The following is a 13,927-nucleotide window of genomic DNA, read 5'->3' as shown; positions in this document are numbered from 1 at the left end:
TTAAGCAAAGTATCAGGATACAAAATAAATCCATATAAATCCTCAGGATTTTTATAAAAAGAGAAATTCCATTCAAAATAACTGTCGAAGTCAAAGGTTCAAATAAAGGCCTCATTTCCAAAATATATAGAGAATTGACTCAAATTTATAAGAAAGCAAGCCAATCTCCAATTGATAAATAGTCAAAGGATATGAACAGACAATTCTCAAATGAAGAAATTGAAACTATTTCTAGTCATATGAAAAGATGCTCCAAGTCATTATTAATCAGAGAAATGCAAATTAAGATAACTCTGAGATAGATTACAAACCTGCCAGATTAGCTAGAATGACAGGGAAAGGTAATGCAGAATGTTGGAGGGGATGTGGGAAAACAGGGACACTGATACGTTTGTTGGTGAAGTTATGAATACATCCAGCCATTCTGGAAAACAATTTGGAACTATGCTCAAAAAGTTATCAAACTGTGCATACCCTTTGACCCAGAAGTGTTGCTACTGGGTATGTATCCCAAAGAGATCTTAAAGAAGGGAAAGGGAACTGTATGTACAAGAATGTTTGTGGCAGCCCTCTTTGTGGTGGCCAGAAACTAGAAATTACGTGGATGCCCATCAATTGGAGATTGGTTAAATAAATTGTGGCATATGAATATTATGGAATATTATTGTTCTGTAAGAAAAGACCAACAGGATGATTTCAGAAATGCCTGGAGAGACTTACATGAACTGATGCTGAGTGAAATGAGTAGGACCAGGAAATCGTTGTATACTTCAACAACAATACTATATGATGACCAACTCTGATGGATGTGCCCATTTTCAACAATGAGATGGACCAAATGAGTTCCAATAGAGCAGTAATGAAATGAACCAGTTACACCCAGCAAAAGAAATCTAGGAGATGATTATGAACCACTACATGGAATTCCCAATCCCTCTTATTTTGTCCACCTGCATTTTAGATTTCCTTCATAGGCTAATTGTACCCTGTTTCAAAGTCCAATTCTTTCTGTAAAGCAAAACAACTGTTTGGACATGTATACATATATTGTATTTAATTTATACTCTAACATATTTAACATGTATTGGGTATTGGTCAACCTGCCATTGGGGAGGAGGGGAAAAATAAGAACAAAAGGTTTGGCAATTTTCAATGTTGTAAAATTACTCATGCATACATCTGGTAAATAAAAACTTTTAAAATATAAAAAAACAAAAACAAAAAAAATGTCAAAAGTATAAAATATTTGGGAATCTATCTACCAAAGGAAAGTCAGGAATTATATGAGCAAAATTACAAAGCACTTTCCACAAAAATAAAGTCAGATTTAAATAACTGGAAAAATATTAAGTGCTCTTGGATAGGCCGAGGGAATATAATAAAGCTGACAATACTCCCTAAACTAATCTATTTATTTAGTGCTATACCAATCAGACTTCCAAGAACCTATATTAATGACCTAGAAAAAATACAACAAAATTCTTATGGAAGAACAAAAGGTCGAGAATTTCAAGGGAATTAATGAAAAAAAAAAAATCATATGAAGGTGGCCTACCTGTACCTGATCTAAAACTATTTTATAAAGCAGCAGTTACCAAAACCATTTGGTATTGGCTAAGAAGTAGATTAGTGGTCAGTGGAATAGGTTAGGTTCAGAAGACAAAATAGTCAATAAACTCTAGCAATCTAGTGTTTGACAAACCCAAAGATCCCAACTTTTGGGATAAGAGTTCATTTGACAAAAATTGCTGGGAAAACTGGAAATTAGTATGGCAGAAATTAAGCATGGACTTACACTTAATACCATATACCAAATTCAGATCAAAATGGGTCCATGATTTAGGCATAAAGAATGAGATCATAAATAGATTAGAGGAACATAGGATAGTTTACCTCTCAGACTTGTGGCGAAGGAAGGAATTTGTGACCAAAGAAGAACCAGAGATCATTATTGATCACAAAATAGAAAATTTTGATTACATCAAATTAAAAAGCTTTTGTACAAACAAAACTAATGCAAACAAGATTAGAAGGGAAGTAACAAACTGGGAAAATATTTTTTTATAGTTAAAGGTTCTGATAAAGGCCTCATTTCCAAAATATAGAGAGAACTGACTCTAATTTATAAGAAATCAAGCCATTCTCCAATTGAAAAAGGTCAAAGGATATGAACAGAAAATTTTCAGATGATGAAATTGAAACTATTTCCACTCATATGAAAGTGTTTCAAATCACTACTGATCAGACAAATGAAAATTAAGACAACTCTGAGATACCACTATACACCTGTCAGATTGGTTAAGATGACAGGAAAAAATAATGATTAATATTGGAAGGGATGTGGGAAAACTGGGACACTGATGCATTGTTGGTGGAGTTGTGAATGAATCCAACCATTCTGGAGAGCAATCTGGAAGTATGCACAAAAAGTTATCAAACTGTGCATATCCTTGGATCCAGCAGTGCTACTACTACACTTATATCCCAAAGAAATACTATAGAAGGGAAAGGTACCTGTATGTGCAAGAATGTTTGTGGCAGCCCTCTTTGTGGTGGCCAGAAACTGGTAACTGCGTGGATGCCCATCAATTGGAGAATGGTTGGGTAAATTGTGGTATATGGATGTTATGGAATATTATTGTTTTGTAAGAAATGACCAGCAGGATGAATACAGCAAGGCTTGGAGAGACTTTCATGAACTGATGCTGAGTGAAATGAGCAGAACCAGCAGATCATTATACACTTCAACAACAATATTGTATGAGGATGTATTCTATGGAAGTGGAAATCTTTGATAAAGAGAAGATCTAATTCAGTTCCAATTGATTAATGATGGACAGAATCAACTACACCCAGAGAAGGAACACTGGGAAATGAGTGTAAACTAGTTTGTATTCTTGTTTTTTTCCCAGGTTATTTTTACCTTCTGAATCCAATTCTTCCTGTGCAATAAGAAATTCGGTTCTGCACACATATATTGTATCTAGGATATACCATAACATATCTAACATGTAAAAGACTGCCTGCCATCTAGGGGAAGGGGTGGAGGGAAGGAAGGGAAAAATCGGAACAGAAGTGAGTGCAAGGGATAATGTTGTAAAAAATCACCCATGTATATGTACTGTCAAAAATTATAATTATAAAATAAAAAATATTTTTAAAAGTAGTATATTTAAGTTATAACTAAGTATATCAAGGAACATAGGAAAGAACATATAGCAAATGCATGCCTCATTACTCTGTTTTTATTGTTACTATTAAGGAAAATCATTCAATTAAATGGAATGGTTATTAGTGATTTCACCATAAAATTGGCTAAGCTTGTATGTATCCTTGCTGTGAAAAATAAGTATACTGCTTTAAGATATGTTATTTATAGAAAATAGGCTAAAATATTTATTTCTAACAAAAATTTTTATTTATAACAAAGTACAAGGTCTCATTATTAATGCCACTATCCATAAAAGCCCTGGACAAAACAATAAGCTTTCTCACACTAAGAATCTTGATCCAGCCTGGTCTCCAAAGTCACAAAGCTCTTTTGGAAAATTGGCTTCCATCCCCAACACTACCACCACAAATCTTTGGCCAACTACCATCAATGGACAGATAACTCAAGAATAAACATAAGAACCTTGGCAACTGCAATGCAATTTTAACCAATTCAGTCTAACCATCACTATTAATGAATGAGATTGTAATAATTTTCTTTTTTCAATTTGTGGTAGAATTGTTACAAAAATACAATTACATGATCAGTACTTACTAGAGTTTCTGGTTTGGAGTCAGAAAAATTTTGTTAAAGTCCTGCCTCAAGTTAAGCCCCTACTAGCTTTGGGATCTTCTGAACTTTTTAATTTCAGTATCCTTGTCTGTAAATGGAGACAATAATATGTATCATGCCTTCCTTACAGTGTTGTTATGATAAACAGTGAAATGAAATTATGTATATAATGGATATCTATCTATCTATAACTACTTTTAATAATTATTGAATGCTCATAATTATCTCATGTTACTCCAACAATCAGATTTAAATTGCAAAGAGAACTTGTGTGAAATAGGCATATCCTAGATTGACTTCCCTTTAGGCTTTTGTTTTTCCTCCTGTTGAACTCCATTCCAAATGTAAATTACTAGAGGTGTGTGTTGGGATGGATGAGGTAAGACAACACAGAGGAGTCAAGCTGTTAAATCTACTTTGAGCCATCAAAAAAAAAAAGAATAAAATTTACTTGAATTCAGTTTTAAAAATAAAATGACTCATTTTTAAAGACTAAATCAAGAGAATAAAACTGTATTAAGTACCTGTTGTATGTCAATAACTGTGCTTAGTTTTGAGGGGAAAAAAGGAAAGGTTAAAAATTACTTTGAGGAATCTCATTTTATAAAGGGGGAAACAACATACAAACAATTCTGTATAACCAAGATATATAAAAGATAAATTGGAGATAATCAACAGAAGATATCAACCTTAAGAAGATTGGAAAAGACTTATGATGGAATGTGGGAATTTAATTAAGTAGGATTAGAAAGAAGCAAAGGATGTCAGAAGGTAAAGTCAAGCAAAGCATGGGGGAAAAGACAGGGACAGGATTTAGAGTGTCTTATATGAAGAATAGTAAATAGGCCAGTGTTATTGGAGTTCAGAATATATAAATAAAAGGAATAAGAAGACTGAAAAGCTATGAAAGGGTCAGGTTATAAAAAACTTTTAGGAAGTCAGACAGTGGGTTTTATATTTGGTGCTGGAGAGGTAATGAGGAGAAATTGAAATATATTAAAAAGGAAGGTGAGATGCTCAGACTAATTCTTTTGGGAGATCAGTTTGAGAGTTGAATGGAGGGTAGTCTGAAATGGACACACACCTGAGGCAGAGAAAATAATCAAAATGGTATTTTTATAATCTAGGTATCAAGCTATGATGACATATATGACAGTTTCAAGGGAAAGAAGTAGGGCATGACTGATAGGTGATATAAAATAGAATCAATAGTGCCTATTGAGACATTGAATATGGAGGGAGGAGAGAAAAAATGGGGAATCAAAGAGAGTATGATGGTATCTTCCATTGAAATAGGGAAGTAAGGCAAGGGGGAGAACTGAAGAGACAGTATAATGAATGGCTTGTTTAGTTTTGGACAGATTGAGTTTCAGATGTCTAAGTGACAACCAGTTTGAAATGTCCAACAAGCATGTAAGACATGTCAGGAGAGAGGGTTCAGGTAGATAAAAATAAATGACAGTCATAGAGATAATTGAATCCATGGGGACGGAAAAGATCATCAAGAAAAATGATACTGAGAGAAGAGGAGGATTTGGGACAGAGTCCTAGGGAATGCTTATGGTTAACAGGTGAAGATCCAGCAGAGAAGGTTGTGCAAGGATGGTCAGGAAGGCAGGTAGAGTTCAAGATATAGTAGTATCATGAAAACCTAAAGGGGAAGGAACATTTAAGGGCAAGAAAAGGATTTATAATATCAAAGATTACAAAGAAGTCAAGAGGTATAAGGACTAAGAAAAGGACATTAGACAGAACAAATGAAAAATTACTTAATTTTGGAGAGAAAGCAGTTTTAGTTGAATCATGAAATCAAAAGCCAGAGCCAAAAGTTAAGAAGAAAGTGAGAGGAAAGAAAGTAAAGACAAAGAAGGCATTTAGCCAGGGAAAGGAATAGAGCTATAGAAATAGATGGATTAAGTGAGTTTTTTTTGAAAATTGGAAAAATGTGGTCTTGCTTGTAGGTAACAGTGAATGGACTGGGAGATATTGGAAATTAGTATCAAGTATGAATAACAGAAGGAGGAACTTCTCAAAAAGATTGGATAGAATGGGTGAGATGTCAATATAGAGGAGTTCCCTCTATCAAGGTGAAGGACCACCAACTCATGTGAGATAGATGAAAGAGGAAATAATGGCAGAAAGCATATAGGTAGCATAAGGTGAGGAAAAGAAGAGAAGCTCTCAGTTAACAGAATAATTTTTTTTTCAGTTAAATAAGGAAAGGGAGAAAGAAAAACATAATCAAAGATCCATGATTTTCTCAATGTAGGAATTTATTCCACTGAACTCAGCTATATAAATCATAGTTTCAAAAAGTTACCTAAGGTAATGGGACTTTAAGTGACTTGACTATTGTCATATATTAGATAAGTGGAAGAGGCATTATTCAGATATGACTCATTTAGGTTCATAGGATCATATATTTGGAGTGACTATACTTCTAGCTCTCATTTGCTAATTTTCCTTTCAAAATAAATTCTACAAAAATACCCAGGCACTGAAAAATCTCATTATTAACTGAATTTTTAAAAGCGCTCTAGAAAGAGACAAAAAGACATCCCACATATTTCACAAAAATAGCCTTATTAGTGTTAGACTCCTTTACCACCCACTAATCTGCTTCAACTCTCACTAAAACATAAGAAATGAAAGGCTTCAAACAATCCCTTATTTATCCCTCCCTCCTTACACTCACTTTCTGCCTTAGGAATAATTCCCAGCCTACTTTTTAATAGGGCTTTATAATTTGCAAGGTGCTCAGCACATAACTATGTTAGAAGATAGATGGTATAAACATAGGTATCAATTTAGATACATCTAAAAGAGGTTAAGTGACTATCCTGTGATCACCTAACTGATAAGCTGCACAGGTTCTACTCAAACTTGGGTCTTCTACCTATTCATTGTTCAACAATCCCTCTAAATACTACTATATTCAATTTTTCTCAAAACTGAAGATTTTCATTTATAAGTTGGATTTCCAGAATTAGATCATGCTAGTTTCATAGAATGACACTTCCTTGAAGATTAATAAACCTCTGGAATTTTAGGGAAAATATCCTGATGTTATTGAGTTCAATTAATTGTAAGGAATTATTGCTCCACCAGAAGTCAATTTATTTTTTAATTCAAAAATTCAAAAATGACTTCTTTGTTGGCTTGGTTTTTAATCAACCTTTTGGGCTTCATTGACTAAACAATGCTTTCAATAGAAACAAATTACAACATAAAAAAAAAGAATATAGGATATAGGTTATAGGATACAATGATAATTTTTAAGCCTTTATTACCAGCTCTCTCCCTCCCACCTACTCCACTATGACCCTCTCTATCCATCCATCCATCCATCCATCCATCCGTCCATCATTTCTCTTTAGCTATATGCATACACACATTATCTCTTTCTCCCTCTCCCTTACACATATATAACAATTACATAAGTCAAAGTGACTTCAACACAAATTCTTCTTTTCTTGTATAAATAAACTTAAAATATTTTTTAAAACATTGTTTTTCACACTTAACAGATAATACATATCACAACTTAATGATTTGACTGCTGAGAAAAGGCAAACATACAAACACAATTATGGGACAGGGCTACAAAAGTTGTGAAAAAAACATTTGTGATTGAATGGATTCCTCTTTCTCAATGGTTAGCTCTGGTCAGTTCTAAGAATTTATCCTTCTTTCATTTCACTATCCCAAAGAAATAGACATCTTCAAATTTTTGTTTGATGTGTCTCTCTCTACCATTTAAATTTTTAAATAATCTTATCTTTTGAAAAAGCTTATGATTAGGTTTTTTATTTAACATTAAAAATTGAAATATATTAATGTATTCATCTATTTTGTCCAGACATTGGTGCACTGAGAAATTAAGTGATTGCTCAGGAATGAACAGATAATAAGTATCAGTCAAGATTTGTATTCAGGATTTCTAGATTTGAAGACTAGAACTCTATTTACTATATCATATCACTGCCCATTTCAGAAAATAGTCCATTAAAAATGCTCCTAAGTTTATGCTGATGCACAGATAGACAGTCCCTCGATTTTTACAATAAAGGTTGATTTGGGGGTGTATAAATAAGTAATATCACATACTTGTCTATACAAATAATTACACTAAATTGTGCTGAGGATGTGCCAGTAGTATAATTGAAACTAATTATGTAGTGTTGATATACAGCCTTAGATCTCTCAGGAAGTAGTTCTACAAAAAGAGTGCCATTTAAACCCCGGTACAACAATAAAGAGTGTTGGTTCTAGAATCAAAGGACTAGGATTTAAAATTTAACTTTGATACATGTTGACTATATGTTTGAAGGCAAGTGATTTAACCTAGTTGATCTTCACAATTCTCATCTATAAAATGAAGTCTCTAAAGTGCTTTCTAACTCTGTATCTATGATCTCTTTCATAGATCAGCTGGGAATCTATCTTCCATTCAATTACTGAAGTGATTTTCCTAAAATAAAGGTGTGATTATATCACTTCCCTATTCAATAAATTTCAGTGGTTCCCTACTGCCTCCTTCTTGCTGTAAGAAATCAATAGGAGAAATAAATTTAACTACAGTGTGTTAGTTCTTATTGCCTCTTGGGGCGCAGGCAGACAGCAAGAGATCACAATATTACAAACATGGAATATAGTATATGCTGTCAAATTTGGTCACTTTGCTGGTTGGTTTAAACAAGTTTCATGTTAAAAGCAAAGGTTTCACAGGTAGTGTATACCAAAACTAGCAAGATAACTCCCTCCCCTCAAATTATTTACATTTTTGTGGATGAAGATGACAAACAAATAAAGGGAAACTTGATGGGACATGTGGAGGCAGTATACCTTAGGAATGTCAGGGAAGTTCAATAGTTGCATTGATCTGAGAAATATAAGACTTATCAGAGTCTAGAATCATTCAAAAGGCAGAGTTCAAGTTTCAAAGAGAAGATGGCAAGTGATGGATTGAGTGGAGATGGTAGGCAGTCAGGAAAAGGGAAATAGGGTAGGAGAGAGAGGGCAGGCCACTTTCCCCTACTGATCTTTTGCTAAAGGAGATTAAATCCAACATAACAAAGTGAGCCTTAAATAAATTAAGGGTCTGTTTTATCTCTCTCATTATAACTCTATAATGCTTAAACAAAAGTGAGAGTTATAAGTAAAATATAAGGAGAAAAAAATATATGCCTGAGTGAAGGATTATACATTTTGGTCAATATTAATAGTCTAGGCTTCAATAATTCTTTAGGTCCCGGAAATAAAATGTCAAGAGTTAGGGCAAACTACATAAGAAAGGCATTTCTATAAGCACTTTGACATTTATATTAAAGAGCCTCACATATAGTAAATTTCAATCAATGTTTAATTTGCCTATCTATCAGTTTTGTTCCTCCTACTTCCCCACAATAGACTGTGGAAACATGATTATCTTCAGTTTTTTAGATAATTCAAGCCTTCTGAACTAGAAATTCAAAACTATTTATTTCTTCTGATGCTGAGACCTATTTTCCTTTCTCCCTACCATCATGCTTTTCGAAATTTAAACCAACACAATTTGGATGAATTTTGTGTGTGGATGTGTGTGTGTGTGTGTGTGTGTGTGTGTGTGTGTGTGTGTGTGTGTGTGAAAAGATATAATTAGCAACATATTTGGCAATTTTTTTTAACCAAAAAAAATCTTGATCTGACTTTTCTATGTTTATTGCTTTTCTTCTATGCACCTACTAGTTTGTCATGTGGTTACATAAAATCTAAGAACTACTTTAAACTCCATTGGTGATAGCTAAATTACTTGTAGTAGATAGCTTTTGAATTAGGCTATTTGCTAGTATTGGGCACATGTGTTCAGCTTTGGGAAATGATAAGGAACAAAATCAAAAATTGAGATAATGAGATAGAACTGATGCTATCCAGAGTACACATTTGGCTGTTGTGATCAGTTCTAGTTTGAAGCAACATTTGCTTTTCTATTGCATGAAACATGCCGCTAGAATAACAAGTGTGTGCAGGGCTTCTGGCAGTGAGCAAGAGATGAACTGGATTACCATCCAATGATGACAGTCTCTCCAGAGATATAAAATAATGCCTCTCCATCAGCAAACAATGCAAAAGACATGAGCTATTTTAGGTGGAAATGTCATTAATTGAAATAAAAGAATAGTCCAAAAAGAAGAAAGTATGATAAAATTAAAAGAGAGGATAGTAAAATGATGATAGATTGTTCTTTTGATTTTTTAGTCTTTCAAATAAGACATGTTTGATAAAAAAGTCACTGTTGGGAGATATTAGACATGACACTTTGGCTTTATTGGGCATCTTTATGGTGATGGAGAAGGACTAAATTTTATGGTCCTTTCTCTCTAAGATTTTACTTTCTACCTATTCTGTATCTATCCTCTATGTACTTATGTATTTACATTAAGGTTACTTAACTTTTTTTGTATCAGGGACAGCTTTGAGGAGTCCAGTGAAGCCAACAATCCTACTCAGAATAATATTTTAATGAATAAAATAAAATATATAGTATAACAAAACAAACCAATTATATTGGAATATGGACATAAAAACATTAAAAAATTTTTTTTAAACTCCAGGTAAAGAATCTGATTTACATTATTTTTTTTTTTCACCATTAGAACATAAATGTCTCTTTGGAGCTATGCCCCAAGAGTTATCAAACTGTGCATACCCTTGGATCCAGCAGTGCTACTACTGGGCTTATATCCCAAAGAGATCTTATAGAAGGGAAAGGGTATGGGCCAAAATGTCTGTGGCAGCCCTTTTTGTAGTGGCTAGAAACTAGAAAATGAATGGATGCCCATCAATTGGAGAATGGTTGGGCAAATTATGCTATATGAATGTTATGCAATATTATTGCTCTATAAGAAATGACCAGCAGGATGAATACAGAGAGGCTTGGAGAGATCCACGTGGACTGATGGTGAGTGAAATGAGCAGAACCAGGAGATCATTATACACTTCAACAACGATACTGTATGAGGATGTATTCTGATGGAAGTGGATATCTTCAACATAGAGAAGATCTAATTCAGTTCCGGTTGATCAATGATGAACAGAATCAGCTACACCCAGAGAAGGAACACTGGGAATTGAGTGTAAGCTTTTTGCACTATTGTCTTTCTACCCAGGTTACTTTTACCTTCTGAATCCAATTCTTACCATGCAACAAGACACTCAGTTTTACACACATATATTGTATCTAGGATATACTGTAACACATGTAACATGTATGGGAATGCCTGTCATCTAGGGGAGGGAGTAGAGGGAGAGAGGGGAAAATTCAGAAAATAAGTGAGTAAGAAAAAATTACCCATGCATATGTAATGTCAAAAAATTATAATTATAAAATTAATTTTAAAAAAAGAACATAAGTGTCTCAAAGGCAAGTACTCTTTTTGTCTTTATTTGAACCTCTATTAGTTAGGATAGTGTTTGGTGTATAGTGAAAATGTAATAAATGTTCATTGCTTGAATGATTGTGAAAGGTAAGTTGCCAGAGAAGAAAAATAATGAAATGGTCTTATAGTCATAAGAACTTTAGTTCATAAAGACTTCAGGATTTGCTACTATCACATACAAAGGAAGTGATTCTGAACACCTTAGTACTCATGATTCTCTAAAGAGAAGGTGTTGGGATGCATTGACATAGGGAATTTTAGACATTAGTAAAATGACATGTTTAATGGATTGGGACAGAGAGCAAGAGGTATAGAGGGAGGTTTTATGGCATTAAATTATGTTCTCTGAAAAATAGCTAAGCAAAGCACCAAGTCATGTCACCAAAAGTTTAGCGACTAGTTGGTAGAATCATTTGGTCAAAGTGATCCACAAAATGGCTAAAAGAAGAAGGGGCTGTTTTATTTTATTCAAAAATGAATCTAGGAGAAAGTAGCTTTAGAAAATCAAGTTTAGGTCAAGAGATGAAAGAAACAAAAGATTTTTAAAGAAATGTGAAATCTCACACTGCTACTCCCAAGAATACCTTTTAAAAGACAGAATTTACATTAAAAAAATCTCTCTTAAGAAAAGGCAATATACACTATCCATGGAATAATGAATAAATGAGAAATTTTTCTGAAGGGCAATGTGTGGATCTACTACAGTTATGAAAGATACAGTTAAGAATCCAAAGGAATGGAAGATGGCGGAGAAGATACACGCCACTGTGTAAGCTCCTTTCTTCCCTCACAACCAACTAGATTTAATCAGCCTCAGAAATAGCGCTGGACTGATAGAATCCACAAGGACTGGAAGCTCGACTTACCAGCTGAAGAGAATCTGGAGTTTCAGCAGGAAAGGTCAGCTCCCAGGGGAGGAAGAAGAGAGGCCAGTGCAGACGGTGGGGTAGTGGCACACTGCGCCTGTTGCACTGGGGAGGGCTCTGGGATCAGAGAATCCACTGACATAAAAGAATCTGGCACAGGTTGTTCGCTCTTCTCTGCTTATAAAACAGCAGTTCAGAAGAGAAATCTAAGCCACTTTAAAATTTAAAACCAGATTGGATCTTCCGGGATCCCGGGGGTGACTCAGCAGATCTCGGCACCGGGGGTGTGGCCGACATAGGCAACCCAGGCTTTTACCCCGGGGTAGTTAAGAGATTGAAGAGTGGGGGGGGTAACTCATAGTGCCTGGCTCAGCTGGCTGGAGGCGGTGGAACGGAAGGCCCAGAGAAGCGGAACCTTTGAACTAGGGACCACAGTTTCTGGCAGACACTTCCAGTTTGAGTGCAGGGGCTTTTCACATCACCTGCTGCAGACATCCACTCCCCACCCAGAAACATAGGCTAGGCTCTGAGTTGCCTTTACTGTTCAGTCTCAACCTAAGGGAAGCCACTAAAATACAGTGCCCTCAGGGCACAGCAGTGCTGGTCACCTCTGAGGCACTTCCAGGGAGGGGGTGGGGAACTCTCTCCCAGAGCTCTCTCTTAGCTCAGGCGCAGGGTCCGCTGCATCCATCCAGTCTGGGAGGAAGCTGGTAAAGAAATAAATAAATAATTTCCTACCCCAGGGACAGACCCCAAAAGATTATTTAAGTATGAGCAAAAAGCCCAAAAAAACCATAGATTCCTTCTACACAGAGAAAGAGCGGGTATCCAACCCCGAGGAAATTAACAGCAGAGAGTCAGCAGATAACAACCTAAAGGGGAATGATTCCTGCCCCCCATCACATAACTCTCTCCTAGAAGAGCCTATTAAAAAGTTAAGAGAGTTTGAAGAAAAATGGGGAAAGGAAAGGGAAGCTATGATAGAGAATAACAACGTTCTGAAATTGGAGTTGGAAAAAATAAAGAATTCACAGGAGATGCAGGGAAACAAAATTAGTGAATTAGAAAAGGTAAAAAAATCACAGGAAAATAGGATTTCTGAATTGGAGAAGATAAAGTCTCAAGAAAATAGGATTTCTGAATTGGAAAAAGAAAATAATTCTCAAAAAAAAATTAGGGAAATGGAAAAAAATTCAATAGAGCAAAATAACTCATTTAAAAATGAAATTGGGCATTTACAAAAAGAACTAAAAACTGTGAATGAAGAAAATAACTCCTTAAAAGTCAGGATGGAACAAATAGAAATGAATGATTCATTGAGAACCCAAGAATCAGTCAAACAAAACAAAAAAAAAAAAAAATGAGAAGCTGGAGACAACGTCAAATACTTACTGGGAAAATCTATAGACCTGGAAAATAGATCTAGGAGAGATAATCTGTGGATCATTGGACTTCCCGAAAACTATGACCAAAAAAAGAGCCTAGATTCTATTTTACAGGAAATTATCAAAGAGAACTGTCCACAGATAATAGAAACAGAGGGGAAAGTAGATGTTGAAAGAATTCATCGAACTCCTTCTGAAATAGACCCTAAAAAAAGAACACCACGGAATATTGTGGCTAAGCTGCAGAACTACCACACAAAGGAGAAAATCCTGCAAGCAGCTAGAAAAAAACAATTTAAATACCAAGGTGCCACAATAAGGGTCACACAAGATCTGGCTGCCTCCACATTAAAAGATAGAACGGCCTGGAACCTGATATTCTGTAAGGCAAAAGATCAAGGATTGCAACCAAGAATAAACTACCCAGCTAAGTTTAGCATCTTTTTCCATGGAAGAAGATGGTCATTCAATGAA

General features: G+C 34.9%; 1 protein-coding gene across 1 annotated transcript in view; it reads right to left on the bottom strand.

The window, feature by feature from the left end:
• NAV3 (neuron navigator 3) overlaps positions 1 to 13,927 on the bottom strand; it is a 490,821-nt gene that overhangs the window by 147,585 nt on the left and 329,309 nt on the right.

Source organism: Sminthopsis crassicaudata, chromosome 5 (genome assembly GCF_048593235.1).
Source record: "Sminthopsis crassicaudata isolate SCR6 chromosome 5, ASM4859323v1, whole genome shotgun sequence".
In the NCBI taxonomy this organism is placed as follows: Eukaryota; Metazoa; Chordata; class Mammalia; order Dasyuromorphia; family Dasyuridae; genus Sminthopsis; species Sminthopsis crassicaudata.
This window is presented reverse-complemented; position numbering and strand designations above follow the sequence as displayed.